Source organism: Engystomops pustulosus, chromosome 7 (genome assembly GCF_040894005.1).
Source record: "Engystomops pustulosus chromosome 7, aEngPut4.maternal, whole genome shotgun sequence".
Lineage (NCBI taxonomy): Eukaryota > Metazoa > Chordata > Amphibia > Anura > Leptodactylidae > Engystomops > Engystomops pustulosus.
In genome coordinates this window covers 37,658,541-37,672,457 of record NC_092417.1, presented here as the reverse complement: position 1 = coordinate 37,672,457, position 13,917 = coordinate 37,658,541, and the positions used below count along the sequence as shown (strand labels likewise).

Genomic DNA, 13,917 nt, shown 5'->3' with positions numbered 1-13,917 from the left:
GTATATATATATTGAACACATTGGGACAACTGTTTATCGTTGAGGCAAAAGTTTTATTGTTGGGACAGCCGTTTATATCTCGTAAAACCATGTTCCTTTTTTATGGCAGAACACACTTTCTTTTTATTTTGCACATATTTAAAATAAATCGATGCATAACCAGAGCGAGGTGTGCAGGGACATGGGTGAAGTGCAGTGACTAGATCTCCCCATATATATATATATATTTTATTTGGAGGTGTGTGCTGAAACGAGTTATTAAATCTCTCCTGCTCTTTGACACTATAAAAGCCAGAATGACAACAAGTAGAATAAACATAAAATCTGACAATAGAAGAGGAAATTATAAAGTGTTTTGTCACACGGATGAAGTTCTGAGCCGTGTACGTGTCTGGCTGTCACCCAATTAGTGCCCATCCTGCATAGGATATAACATCTTTAATTAAAACTTTAATATCTGTCATCCTAACCAGTTCGGATGCTTAGAAACATGTTTTTATGTTTCTAATTTCTAATCTAGTGTTTATATTTGTGAGACCCATCTGTCTATTTCCCAAAATCCCCTAGTGGAGCATCAATAGCTAGAAGTCTCCACACGCCTGCAAGGTGGCCTTATATGGCAAAGTCTCCGTAAGGAGAACTCTTACTCCCTGATCCTAGTCAAAAGTCTCTCAATCAGCTAAACCAGTTCCCTACACTGTACTGATGAGATACAGCCACTTCAGAATCCTACTGTCTGTTCCTTCTGGAATACATATAATTGGCTTTAATCCCATGTCATGTCATGTCATTAGGCTTCCTGAAAGTCATGCTTGATTGTAAGGGGGCTGCCTTACAAGGTAGCAAAAGAGCCATTGTTTTCCTGGTCCCATCCTGGAAAACGTATTTGCATATTGTTTTTTTTATTTGCCTTCCACAATGCATCTTTGGGAATTTATGCTTATGACTAGACGAATACTGGAAGCCACGACCCTGACATATGTGTGATGGGGAGACATAAATTAGTGATTTTGCAGCTTTTTTCAACTGTTCAAGAATTCAAGTACCTGAGACTAGAAGAATTTGTATAGCAAAAACGGCTGTAAATAAATGTTTGTGTGTAAGTCTTCGGAACTAAATTAAAAACTATTTGATCAATAAAAAGGCCAGAACATTGCACAACTTATTGATCAAGACTAAAACTGGTGGACACAATGCGATTTTTTTTGTCTGATTTCAAAAGCATTGCAAAACTTTTCAATCATTGGAATACTGGGATTAATAGAGAAATATAGTGCAAATGAATACAGTGATTGGAGAGAGATTTACTGTCTTGTAACATTTCCATGGGTTGGCTGCTCTCCCCATTGAAAACATACGCACACCCAGCCTAACTAAGTGTTCAAGTGCATGGATGTTTTTTGGGAGCTGTTATAGGACAGGCTAAAGGGATTGAAAATAATCATGAACAATTCATTGAATAGGTCCATGCACAGATATGTCTAATGGAAGAGATTTATTGAAAAGTGGCCAACCCCTTTAAGTTTGACCCTTGTTGGATTGATGGTTAATGATATTCTAAAATAAAGTAATACAGTGATTTCTGATATACATATTATCAAATTTAGGGATTATACTCTCAACTCCTGCACATGCTCAACTTGGTCATGAAAATGTTTCAGTGAAGTGAGGGGAAATGGATACTGCCATCCACGGCTGTGGCTTACTTTTCTGGAACAAATGATCAAGCATGTTGAATTTAAACATGTATGATCCTTCTTTCTCCTACAATTAGGAAATGGTCAGGTCGGGCAACCATTATCCCAGATGTATTGATAAGTTGAATAATACTTATGTCTACATTTGAGGCTAAGCACATTTTGATCAGACAGTCCCCAAAACATCGCCGCAACTAAATAACATCTAAACCCATTGAAGTCTCATATTTTTTTGGGCAGAGTGGTATTACATTCAGCTCCCTTCTTTAAGAACAATAGACAACATGACACAACTCAGGGACAATGGGGACATCTCAAAGTTATTGGCTCAGGAGTGCACTGGTGGCAGCCATTGTCCTCATCGGAACATACAATGTATTACGATGTATTACAGATTATATTATACAGATTACAGATTATATTATACATTATATTTACACATTTTTTTTAATGTAGTTTGTGTTTCATCCAATGTATACAGTGTTCTCATGCAAAAATAATTAGGTTTATTTTGTACTAGTGTGAAAAATTCTTGAAGTGGAAATTTTTAAGCCATCACTTGCGTGTGATATAATTATAGATCTCATGGAAAAGTTGATAATAACTCTCCATTATGTAGGGCAGCTCTCCAGGTGACCCCAGACCCTATAGAGGGTTTTTCTCCATGTTTTTTTGGTTTCTGTGAAATTGGGGAATATGGGTAGTAAATATTCAGGAAAAAAAACATACATAAATCAATTTTTAACATTATTTTGATATTTTTTTATGTCAAGTTAGAAAAATGAGACGGAATCTACATTCTATTATCGCCTCCTATAGTCACAGATTATACATATTGGGGGATAATTTACTTACCTGGACCTGCGCATTCCCCGATCCAGAGTGTCCAACGAGAATGAACTCTGCAGCTATTCACTTACATCGTGCACTCGATATTCTGCATGTGTCGCTCCCCGCTCAGGTCCCCGGAGTTCACCTTCTTCTTCCCGATGTATCAGTGTATCAGTGCATTGTCTGTGACACAATTTTAAAGGTAAATCCCGCGCTCAGTCCGAATCAGTTGGATCGTCCCTTGATTTCTGACGCCAAAATCCGATCACGTGCAACACAATCCCCTTCTAAATCCCTGTGACAGCGGCGCGATCCCCCAAAAAACGGCAGAAAACCCGACGGAAATGCAGCCGCGGAACCCTTAGTAAATAAGCCCCATTGTATTGTAACATGGTAAGGAACTTCAGTCCATTTTAATTCTAATAATTCAATAAATATAATAAAATGAAACATTTTGTATATTGACCCCAAATAAAATGGAAAAAACACCTTTGTAAAAATGTGAATTATGAAATACAATTTTTTGGGGGGGAGCCCAGTAAATAAATATGCAGCCTTAATCTGCAGTAAGTAAGTTGCCAAAAATAAATGCATTAGAATGAGAGCGCAAAACAATGGAATCAATGCAAATGGTTCATAGTGTAGTGTTCATATCCGTCATATGAATAGATCGTATAGTAGTCACCTTTGCTCCTTTTCTATGCAGCGAACAGGTTCTGATTTCTATCTTTATAGATATGTTTTGGTTTTTATTAATAGCAGGGTTGTCCCAGCAAAAACCCTTCCTGCCAGTGCCCTGACTAGCCCTGAAAATCAAAGGATTTTGGCAACTCTTCTAGCACCCTTAGGGCTTGTTCACACAATGGTATTTGACCTGTATTTCTAGTAGAAAACTGATATGCAATATTTTCCTGGTTGTGTCCACCTAGATTATCCCCGGGCCGGCATTGGTCCAGTGATTAAGGAAAAGTGATTTGTACCACACATTGAAAAACCTAAGAAGCAAAGCCCATAAAATGATGACAGTGGTGATTTTCTTTTGGAGATTGTATTTCTTTTCAAGCTTCCCAGTTGGTTTGTTTGCTCCCAAACCCCAGGATGTTTCCAGTGGTGCTATGGGTAACGTTTGGTATGAAACTATATACAAGTAGAGAAGATATACCAAGTAACACCATATAAATTGATTCTCATATAGACATTGTTGAAAAATATATATTTTTAATTAATATTTAGGCAAGTTTGATACCGAAAGGGTCATCCAATAGCACTCAGTAGAGTGGAGGAAACCTCTGGGGAAACAATGGCTGATGGACTGTCCTTCCCTCTGGACATTACGAATTACGAAACTAATTATGGAAATTAGAAGTTTTGTCATAGTGAAGAGTTCATTGGGTAAGGACTATTCAAGAGGTATTCCATGTATCCATCCATGTATCCCATCCAAAGACACCCTTTCACTCCTGTCTAAAACAGCCTTCCCAAGTCTTTGTCATGACTGTCTGAGACAGCCTTCCGAAGACCCTCTCTTGACTGTCAGCGATGGCCTTCTTAAGTCTCTGTAGCCACTGTCTGAAATGGCTTTCCCAAGTGTCTGTCGACACTGTCTGAGACAAGTCTCTCTCTTGGCCGTCTAAGATAACCTTCTCTAGTCTCTGTCGCGACTGTCTACAACAGTCTTTACATGTCTCGTAAGTGGGTTTCCTCGTTTTGGTTTCTCTCTTGCTATGTATCTATGTTTTTTGTCTTGCTAATTGTCTTCTCTACACTTCAGTTCTTAGGATTATCTGAAAGACAGAATTATAGATAATTGTCATCTTTTTTTCCTCCCTGAATGTATGTTAAAGTGATTATGTCCATTCCCCGGTATATTATAGACTATATATTATCTATTTACAGCTGCTCTTCTGCTTGTGTTGGTACCACATCTGCCTATGATATCAGACTCCCGAAACAAAAGCTTCCATGGTTTCCCATAACAACCAATTAGAACACGGCTTTATTTATAACCTTCCCTAAAATATTAAAACTGGAATCACGTTGGGTGCTACGTATAACACCTGCACTTACGGTACTTCAGTTTTCATACACAAATCTTTCTATATTTCTGCCGCTGTCTCTAGGATAATTTGCATTAACCATGAAGACAAGACGCATGTGACCGTTCAGTGGGTGAAGCTGTAGAGTTCCCCAGATCTGTAAATGGGGAAGGCCGGGGATCACACACTCTCTAATTTGACTGCAAACATAATTTTATAGAACTAATAAAAGCTTTTAAAATATAAAATGCATAATTTTAACTCATAAAGCACCAGCCTGATTTCTTGACGTATATTTATATACATTTTTCTACATTATGCTTGTCCCGGGTGCTCCCACGATCCCTGTCTCCTTCCCACATAAATTCCTACCCCTTCCTGTAACACTTGCTGGATCTTTGTGCCTCACAGCCTTAGAAAAAACTCCCTAGCGATTATCCTGCATTCATGTACCTCCAGCGTTCCTGTTTGTTCCTATTTATTCCTGCGTTCCAGTGTGTTCCTTCTCCTGAGTCATGTGTTGCCGTGTCCCTGTCTTACCAGTGTTCCTCCGTGTTGTTGTGTTCCTGTGTCCCATGTGCCTGTGTTCCCGTTCCAAAATTCAAAGTAAATAAAGAAAGATGGCACTACTCCTATCCACAAGATAGAAGGGTAGGTTGTCACACTTGGGAGTGCATGGGTTCCATATATGTGGAGGTATGTATCCTCAGTGGTGCTCAAATCCTCGAAACGTGAAACAAGAGTCCAAACAACGAAAATGCAATGTAGAAAGCAAGGATGGCACTCACCAAATAGTAGTTGTGGATATCTTCTTTTTTATTTCATCAAGTAAATATACTCAGGGCCGGAAGAAGCGCAGCACAGCGCGAAACGGCCGTTGCCCTCCTTTGGGCGTTCAGCTCCCACTCCCTCCCCCGCACCTATTTTTTGTGAGTATATTTACTTGATGAAATAAAAAAGAAGATATCCACAACTACTATTTGGTGAGTGCCATCCTTGCTTTCTACATTGCATTTTCGTTGTGTTCCCATTCCCATGTGCCTGGACATCCCGTTGCTGATCCCTGGATTGGACTTTACCCTGCATCTCTATCGCCTGCCCTGACTCTGTGCCTGGACCCAACCAGGAGTCTGTTTTCCATTAAGGTACCTCGACTTTGCGGCGGCCTCTGATGAAAACCAGGTGCCACTTAGACTCTGGTCCCAGGTGTCGGCTAGTACCATCTCCCGCGGGAGTCCAGTGGATCCACACATCCTGAATCCTGACAGTGCAATTGTAGCATCTAGGTCACAATCAGAATGTATGGGTGCTAGTACATTATGCTGTTGTGGCATTGTAATTACACACCATGAGGTTACAACTGATAACTCCATTGCATGTCCTTTATTAGCAACCAATTGGAGTGCAGCTCTGCTTTTTATAGAGCATTTAAAAAAAAAAAAGTTGACCTCTGATTGGTCTCTTTGATCAACAAGCCGTTAAACTGTTGGGGCAAAATTAACTCGGAGAAGAAATTGACCCCTTAAAACCTACAAAAAATGGCCTCGCCCACCTGTCCTCTGTCCCAGCACTGTATCAAGCCCTGGGATATGGTAACGGATGGGCCGGATGGGTCTGGAAGTTGATCTGAGCGCAGCTTATGTGGCCTTGTAAAAAGCAGTGGCACGGCATGGAGAGAGCCCGGTGCGGGACATCAAGGAGGTAAGTATCTGTAACTTTCTTTTTAAACAGAACCTCCCTGACCCCTGGTCACATGGCTCAGCTTTTTATATCTCTCAGACAACCCCTTTAATTTAGGAAAAGAAATACAAAAATGTGAACTACTGTCCATACTTATTAGATGAATTGTAGCTGGTCTGAGTAGATGATCTATTATTTGTTAGGATAATCACAGATATGAGGGGGTTGGGGTCATGCATGTTAGATCTAAACATGCCTGATCCTTTCATATTGCAGTGCGCCTGGATATTACAGTATTACAAGTACAGTAGTATAAATTGAACATGCAAGCAGCTCGCAACATACAAACACTTCCCCAAACGTCAGAGCCTCGCCAGCCAGAAAGTGATGACCTTTCCTCCCAATGCACCATCATTGTAAGATCTGAAGCATGCAATACATAAATGCCGTTACACGCGGATGATTCACGATTCCAGTGGATACAGATTATGTGTGGGCAACTTTCGGAGATGCCAGATAATCAGTATATGTTATAGATTTGTCAATGAGGCCATTTACCGGAGGTGAGAATTACTGCAGGAAATCATTTTGGAGTAAGAGTGTAAATCTGTAATAGGTATTCCTCATCTTGCCGTAGCGCTGACGAGGTAAAGAGGTGTAAAGCTTACTTGATGTCTATTTAATTCCGCATCTCCTGCCCTTGGAAGCTCCTGCCTTGTTTGCCTGAGGGCTGCAGATGACTGTAATTGCTGAAGTTGCTCCTGTATGTGCCGCGGAGCCCTGTAGAGTTTTCATTGCTGTAATTTTGCACAAGCCAAAAATAATTTCTGCTTATTACTTGATGTATATTACTTCTGCCTACGTAAGTGATGCAAAAAACACACACGTTCTAAAGCCACGGAGAACGTTTTACATTGGTATCATGTGTGCGAAAAGTATGGCCTCCAGCCGCTACCCGGAAGGATTGTGAATTTTTATGCCAATTAGATAGGAATATCATTTCTTATTATTTTGCCTTAGGAATATACTTGTTGAGTGATACATCATTTTACAAGTAATGATTTTCTTTTTCAATGGCAAATTAGAGAAATGAAACTTCCAGATTAAATTTCAGATATTTTTGGGTATAATTTGAGCTGCTGTGTAACTGCGTCATCGCCGTTTCATGTTTCATGTGAAGATTCTGTCGGAATGTGCGTTGTAACATGTTGTTCTCCAGCACGTATGTCATGTATATTCATTGCGTGGGGACATCCTAATGTAGTGTATAACGCAGAGTCTCTGAGTGCAGATAATTATCCCATATTCCATGTTTTTGCTTTGCTGGTAAGCGGCTTTCATTCTGTGATCCTCTCCATAGAGCTCTAAGATGTCCTGGTTTGTCCTCTTGGAATTCCATTGTTTAGAAGTCAGGCTCATTATCAGCTGCCTGGAGCTCCTCTCACTTTGCTCACTGGATGCAGATCCTTGGAGAACAAAGTATGAAAGAACCCATTTTCAGATATTCCGTGGAGAAATGAAAATCAGCGAGATGTAATTGTCTAATTTTAGATTCAACGCTTGTTTACTGGGCTCATTCATATGGATCTCTTCGCTAGTTTGCGGATGACTTTGGCACGCTTAATAATTTTATTTAAATTTTCCTCTACAGTTATATGTATATATTGTTGTTACCTATAGTATAAATAAGGAGTTATAAATTGCAGAATAAAGATTATAACGCAATGTTTGAAAATCATTAGGTAATTTACCATAATAATATCAAATCCATGTTTAACATTTGTGGTGTAAACTTACTATAGGTATGTATCTTTTGAACATGCAAGTACAGGCGGTCCCCTACTTAAGGACACCCGAATTACAGACAACCCATAGTTACAGACAGACCCCTCTGACATCTGGTGAAGCTTTCTGAATGCTTTACTATAGTCCCAGACTGCAATGACCAGCTGTAAGGTGTCTGTAATGAAGCTTTATAGATAATCCTTGGTCCCATTACAGCAAAAAATGTTTAAACTCCAATTATCACTGGGCCAAAATTTTTTTGTCTGGATCTACAATTATAAAATATACAGTTTCGACTTGCATACAAATTCAACTTAAGAACAAACCTCCGGACCCTATCTTGTACGTAACCCGGGGACTGCCTGTACAGGACTTAGAAACCATAGGGATCAGAGGTAAGTTTGATACCAACCATTTCATCCTTCAGCAGCAACTGGCACCACTGTAGGCCGGTGATTAATTTTCAGGGGCCTGTGGGTTGTTATGGCAGGTGGACCACCCCATGGATGCTATTTAAGTACTCCTCCTATGCCCTTACTTAGTGAAATACTGGAAATCAATCTTCCGAAAAAGTTCAAATATTAAAAGTGGCTATCCCACGTATTTCAGTTTATTTCAGCAGTGAAGGTCCAACTGCTTCGTCTACACAATCACAAAAAAGTGACCTACAGTGATCCGAAAAACAGGATTCCTGTTTTTACTAACATGTTCATGCTCCATTCAATGTACAGATAATGTACTTAAGGACACCCGACTTACAGACAACCCATAGTTACAGACAGACCCCTCTGACCTCTGGTGAAGCTCTCTGAATGCTTTACTATAGTCCCAGACTGCAATAATCAGCTGTAAGGTGTCTAATGAAGATTTATTGAGAATCCTTGGCAAAAAAACTTACATACAAATTCAACTTAAGAACAAACCTCCGGACCCTATCTTGTACGTAACCCGGGGACTGGCTGTACAGGAATGGTGCAAATAGCTGAACACAGTACTTGGCGATCTCTGACCATTTCCATAGACGGCGAATGGTGCTGTAGGGCACTTGTCCCATCACTCTACCCATTAGTGAGTAAGGAATCCCTATTCTCTGCATCACTGGGGTCCCAGCAGGAACCCTCACAGATCGCCTTGTTATCCTCTATTCCTATAGTTAGGGGAAAGTTTAAATACTTGGGGAAATCATTTCAATTAAATGTTTTAGAAGTAAAATTTTTAATCTTTGTGGGTGGATAAAAATATACAAAGGTCCTGTATATGACTTGCAAATATGGAAAACACCCTCTTCCTTCATCGTTCAACTCATTTTCCTATGAGAGTTTATACTAGAACCAGAATGGAGGCATCAAGGGGGCTGCATGACTAGCAGCTGTCTCCTACGGCTTCACAGCCCGAAACGCGTTGACTTGTTTGGATTATAAAGTTTACTCTCTCATCCACAGCGCTGTACCAGTCATTTTTCTTGCTTTGAACCTGCCACCACTAACTAAACTGCAAAGAGTACCTTACTGTAAATTTGTCCCCATTGTTCTCTGGTGGCTCCTCTACATTTTCTCTTTTGTCAAAAAAATAGACTTTTATTCCCCTTGTTTTCTTCCATAGATCCAGTCAAGGAGTTGTGGATAGCTCTTGGATGCAGTTAAGCGCTCCTTCCCCCCCATTCCTCACTGCCACTCAGCTTTGTAAATCAGCCCCCCCCCCCAGCTCCACGTCATTGTAATCCTGTTGAAATTACAGCTCATTCTGCTCCCAGCCGACATCACAGGTGCATTGCGCATGCGCCAGTAATGTGCGCTAAGCCAGTGTTGTCCGACGTGGATGTGTATTGGACCAACTATCTCTTACTGGCGCAGGCACAGAACACCAGTGGAGCCGGCCGGGGACCATAGCCTGTTGTCTAACTGACAGCCGCATGCGCAGTCATTTCAAACAGGATAACAGTGACGGAGAGCTGGGGGCAGAGCGGAGGGGTGAATATACGAGTGTCTGTGAGGAGGGGAGGGGGGGAGCTGAACTGCATCCCATAGCTCTCTCATCTGTACGACTGGATCGAAGGAAAAAACACAGGGAATAAATTAATAAAAATGTAGATCAGCCATAGGAGAATCAGGGGGACAACATTTTAGTCTTGTATAAGCTACTATTTGCGGTTTAGTACGTTAGTTAGTGGTGACAGGTTCCTTTTAACTTTTCCATAGTACAGGCAGTCCCCAGGTTACATACAGGATAGGTTCTGTAGGTTTGTTCTTAAGATGAATTTGTACGTAAGTCGAAACTGTATATTTTATAAGTGTAACCCAAGCCAAATTTTTTTACAATTGGATTTTACAAATGTAGGATTAACCAGGATTAACAATAAAGCTTAATTGCAGACACTTATGATAACTGTTATAGCTGTTTATTGTAGCTTGGGGATAAAGTACAGTAAATTACTAATATCCAGAGGTCCGTCTGTAAGTCAGGTGTTCTTAAGTAGGGCACCGACTACATGTACATACATAACTTGTTTTTTTCTTCTTATATATGCAGCCAGTCTGGCATTTTCTTTAATCTGTGGAAAAAATAAAGTTCAGCAGCTTTTCAAATGGTGTTAATTAAAAACCCCATGTATATACATCTCCTGTAGAGCAGGTGCTGCACCATAGTTACCAACCTGCAGACAGTCTGCAGTGCCATCCTGTAGTCTTGTACACTGGCAACATATTGTGGTCAGTAGGTATTTATCTTTTCATGTCTCTTGTTTCGTGTCTCTCTCTCTCCAATTGTCACAGGGACAAAAAAAGTTTTGTCTGGAGCTACAAATATAATATATACAGTTCCAACTTACATACAAATTCAACTAAAGTACAAACCTAGAAACTTTATCCTGTCCGTAACCCGGGACTGCGTGTATATATGTGTATGATATAATATATATTATTAGAGGTGTAGAAGAAACGAGCTAGAGTTAGAAGGTCTTGCGTAGTGTTGTAAATAGTTGCCTTGCCCTCAATATAACAATGCTTGTGCATATTTGTTGTATTATTTAGTATTATAAACTTTAGAACACATGAGGTCGGCACTTTTTGTTTCACCGGAAATCTTGAAACCTTTATTCAAACATGGTGACACAGCAAGTTACAGGTATTAACACATAAGTGCAGGAAAAAGCATCTTCTTACGCGTTTCTGACCAATAAGGTCCTTAGTCATAGATCATCTATGACTGAACATAAACTGTTCTAAAGTTTATGTTTGCTTGGGAGAAGAGAAGTACTCTCAGAGGACCGTGTACCTGGAGTTTTGAGCAGGTTCATTTGGTGTGTATTCACACACAACAGTGACTTATTTAGTATTATGCTGTGACTGCTACTAGAAATGTATGACAAAATGGACACGTGGGCGTTGAGAGCCTGTCCCACTACCCTATAGTGGACCTCCAATATGACGGTGGTGGACATACCCGCTTTTAGGGCTACTGTATATACTCGAGTATAAGCCAAGACCCCTAATTTTACCACCAAAAACTGGGAAAACCTTTTGACTCGAGTATAAGCCGAGGGTGGGAAATGCATTGGTCACATACCCCCCCAGTATATAGCCAGCCTGCCCCCTGTAGTATATAGCCACCAGCCCCCTGTAGTATACAGCCTGCCCAGCTTGCCCCAGTAGTATACAGCCACCAGCCCACTGTAGTATACAGCCTGCCCCCAATATTAGACAGCACTGCCCAGCCTGCCCCCAGTAGTATACAGCCTGCCCAGCCTGCCCCAGTAGTATACAGCCACCTCAGCCTGCCCCAGTAGTATACAGCCACCTCAGCCTGCCCCAGTAGTATACAGCCACCTCAGCCTGCCCCCAGTAGTATACAGCCAGCCTAGCCTGCCCCCAGTAGTATACAGTCAGCCCAGCCTGCCCCCAGTAGTATACAGCCAGCCTAGCCTGCCCCCAGTAGTATACAGTCAGCCCAGCCTGCCCCCAGTAGTATACAGCCAGCCCAGCATTAACGATGTCTGCACGGCTCGTCTTCTGGCTTAAGCGCCCGTCTTCTTTCTTCTGTAACATCGTGCTGGGCGCCGCCATTGCCCTCTCCCGGCCGGCAGGCCGCTGCTGATGTCATGCTAGGCGCCGGGAAAAAAACACGGCAGCGCCCAGCAGGATGTTACAGAAGAAACAAGACAGGTGCGGAAGCCAGAAGAGGACCCGCACGGAAATCGGGGGAGCAGCGCTGCGCATCGGGGCCACCGGAGGGTGAGTATATAAGTTTATTATTTTTTAAGTTTATATATAGGTGTATTGACTCGTGTATAAGCCGAGGGGATGTTTTTCAGCACATTTTTTTTGCTGAGATACTCGGCTTATACACAAGTATATACAGTATTTCCCAAGTTACAAACGGACCTCTGGATGTTGGTAATTTACTGTACTTTAGCCTTAGGCTACAATAATCAGCTATAACAGTTATCACCGGTGTCTGCAGTGAAACTTTATTGTTAATCCTGGATCTTATGACAACCCAACATTTTTAAAATCCAATTGTCACAGAGACCAAAAAAATTTGACTCGGGTTACAATAATAAAATATACAGTTCTGACTTGCATACAACTTCAACTTAATAATGTTGTACGTAACGCGGGGACTGCCTGTATTTCAGGAGTTTGCTCTTTTAGAGATGGGAGAGAGCATCCTTCACACCCAGTATGTATAAAACCCAGTGGATGTCGGCAAAAGCATCTTAAAACCTAAAATCGGCAACAAAGGAATCTGTAACCCACATAACCGAATATGAACCTTTTCACGTCTCTCCAAATCCCCCTTCCCCTGCCAATAGCACACGTACGCTTAGCGTTTATTTTGTTTGCTTTTCTGTCAGCTATTTTATTTTCATAGCTACTATGTATTTATTCCTAATCAGCCATAGATAATAATAGCTTTTATCTGGATTGGCATTATGTCTTGAAAACATATTTGTCTCTGGCACCACAAAAGCTGTTTATATTGGGTTTATGAAATTCTAATATGATGCAGATGGTAAACTTATCTAGCATCTATTACAGTTTTCCTTATTGGGGCCTGTAGCTAACATGAAAGAGTTGGGAGAAGTAGTTAGAATACACAGTACAGCTGCTAGGAGTATTGATGATGATGATACATTTCTTTATAACCAATGTTGTTAGGCCGTTTTCGTGTCAGTCAGGTTTTTAGTTGTTTCTGGAGCTACAATGGCCAAGACAACAGATTTTTTAGCTGGTATGTCTGGTAGTTATTGAGAAAGCGGGCATATCTGCTACCTCAGCCTATAGAAACTGTGTCCCAATGATATTAATTGTTGTGGATACTTCCCTATGTTGTAGCTACTACAAGATTTTCTGGTTCAATGTATAATATATTGTATTTTTTTTTTTCAAGCATGCGTAAAAACATTGTAGAAACACTGCTCACTACAGGAGAAAGAAGGACCATAAAAAAGCCACAGAAAAGCTGCTTTACTTAACATTAAACCTTGTAATACATTCATTATCACCTGCACTATTATGTGTAACATAAATTTATCTAGTTGTGTTATTGTAAATGGTAATGCGGTCTAATCTTCCAACCTTCTTTTCCAGTCCTGATTTACATCTCCTTAAGCACCATGGGCTGTGTAGAGAGTTGTATTCTGCATGGCTTCATTATTGTGTTGCACATGCCCGGAGATTATATATGAAGAATACAACACAAATATACCTAAATATAGGAAAAAATATTACCAGTTTACATTTAAAAGCAGTTAAGTCTTTGGTGCTGTATATTGAACTTCACGTAGAAGAAGCCACTATCACGTAGACCCCTGATGTGACCAAATCATGATTGCCTTTCCCTTTGTGCTATTGCTTTGGAGTGGATTTAAGTTTTGCAACTTTCCGGTT

General features: G+C 40.7%; 1 protein-coding gene across 2 annotated transcripts in view; it reads left to right on the top strand.

Annotated features, from left to right (window-relative positions):
* Positions 1 to 13,917, top strand: part of AVEN (apoptosis and caspase activation inhibitor) — a 307,172-nt gene that overhangs the window by 122,368 nt on the left and 170,887 nt on the right. The window lies entirely within an intron of this gene.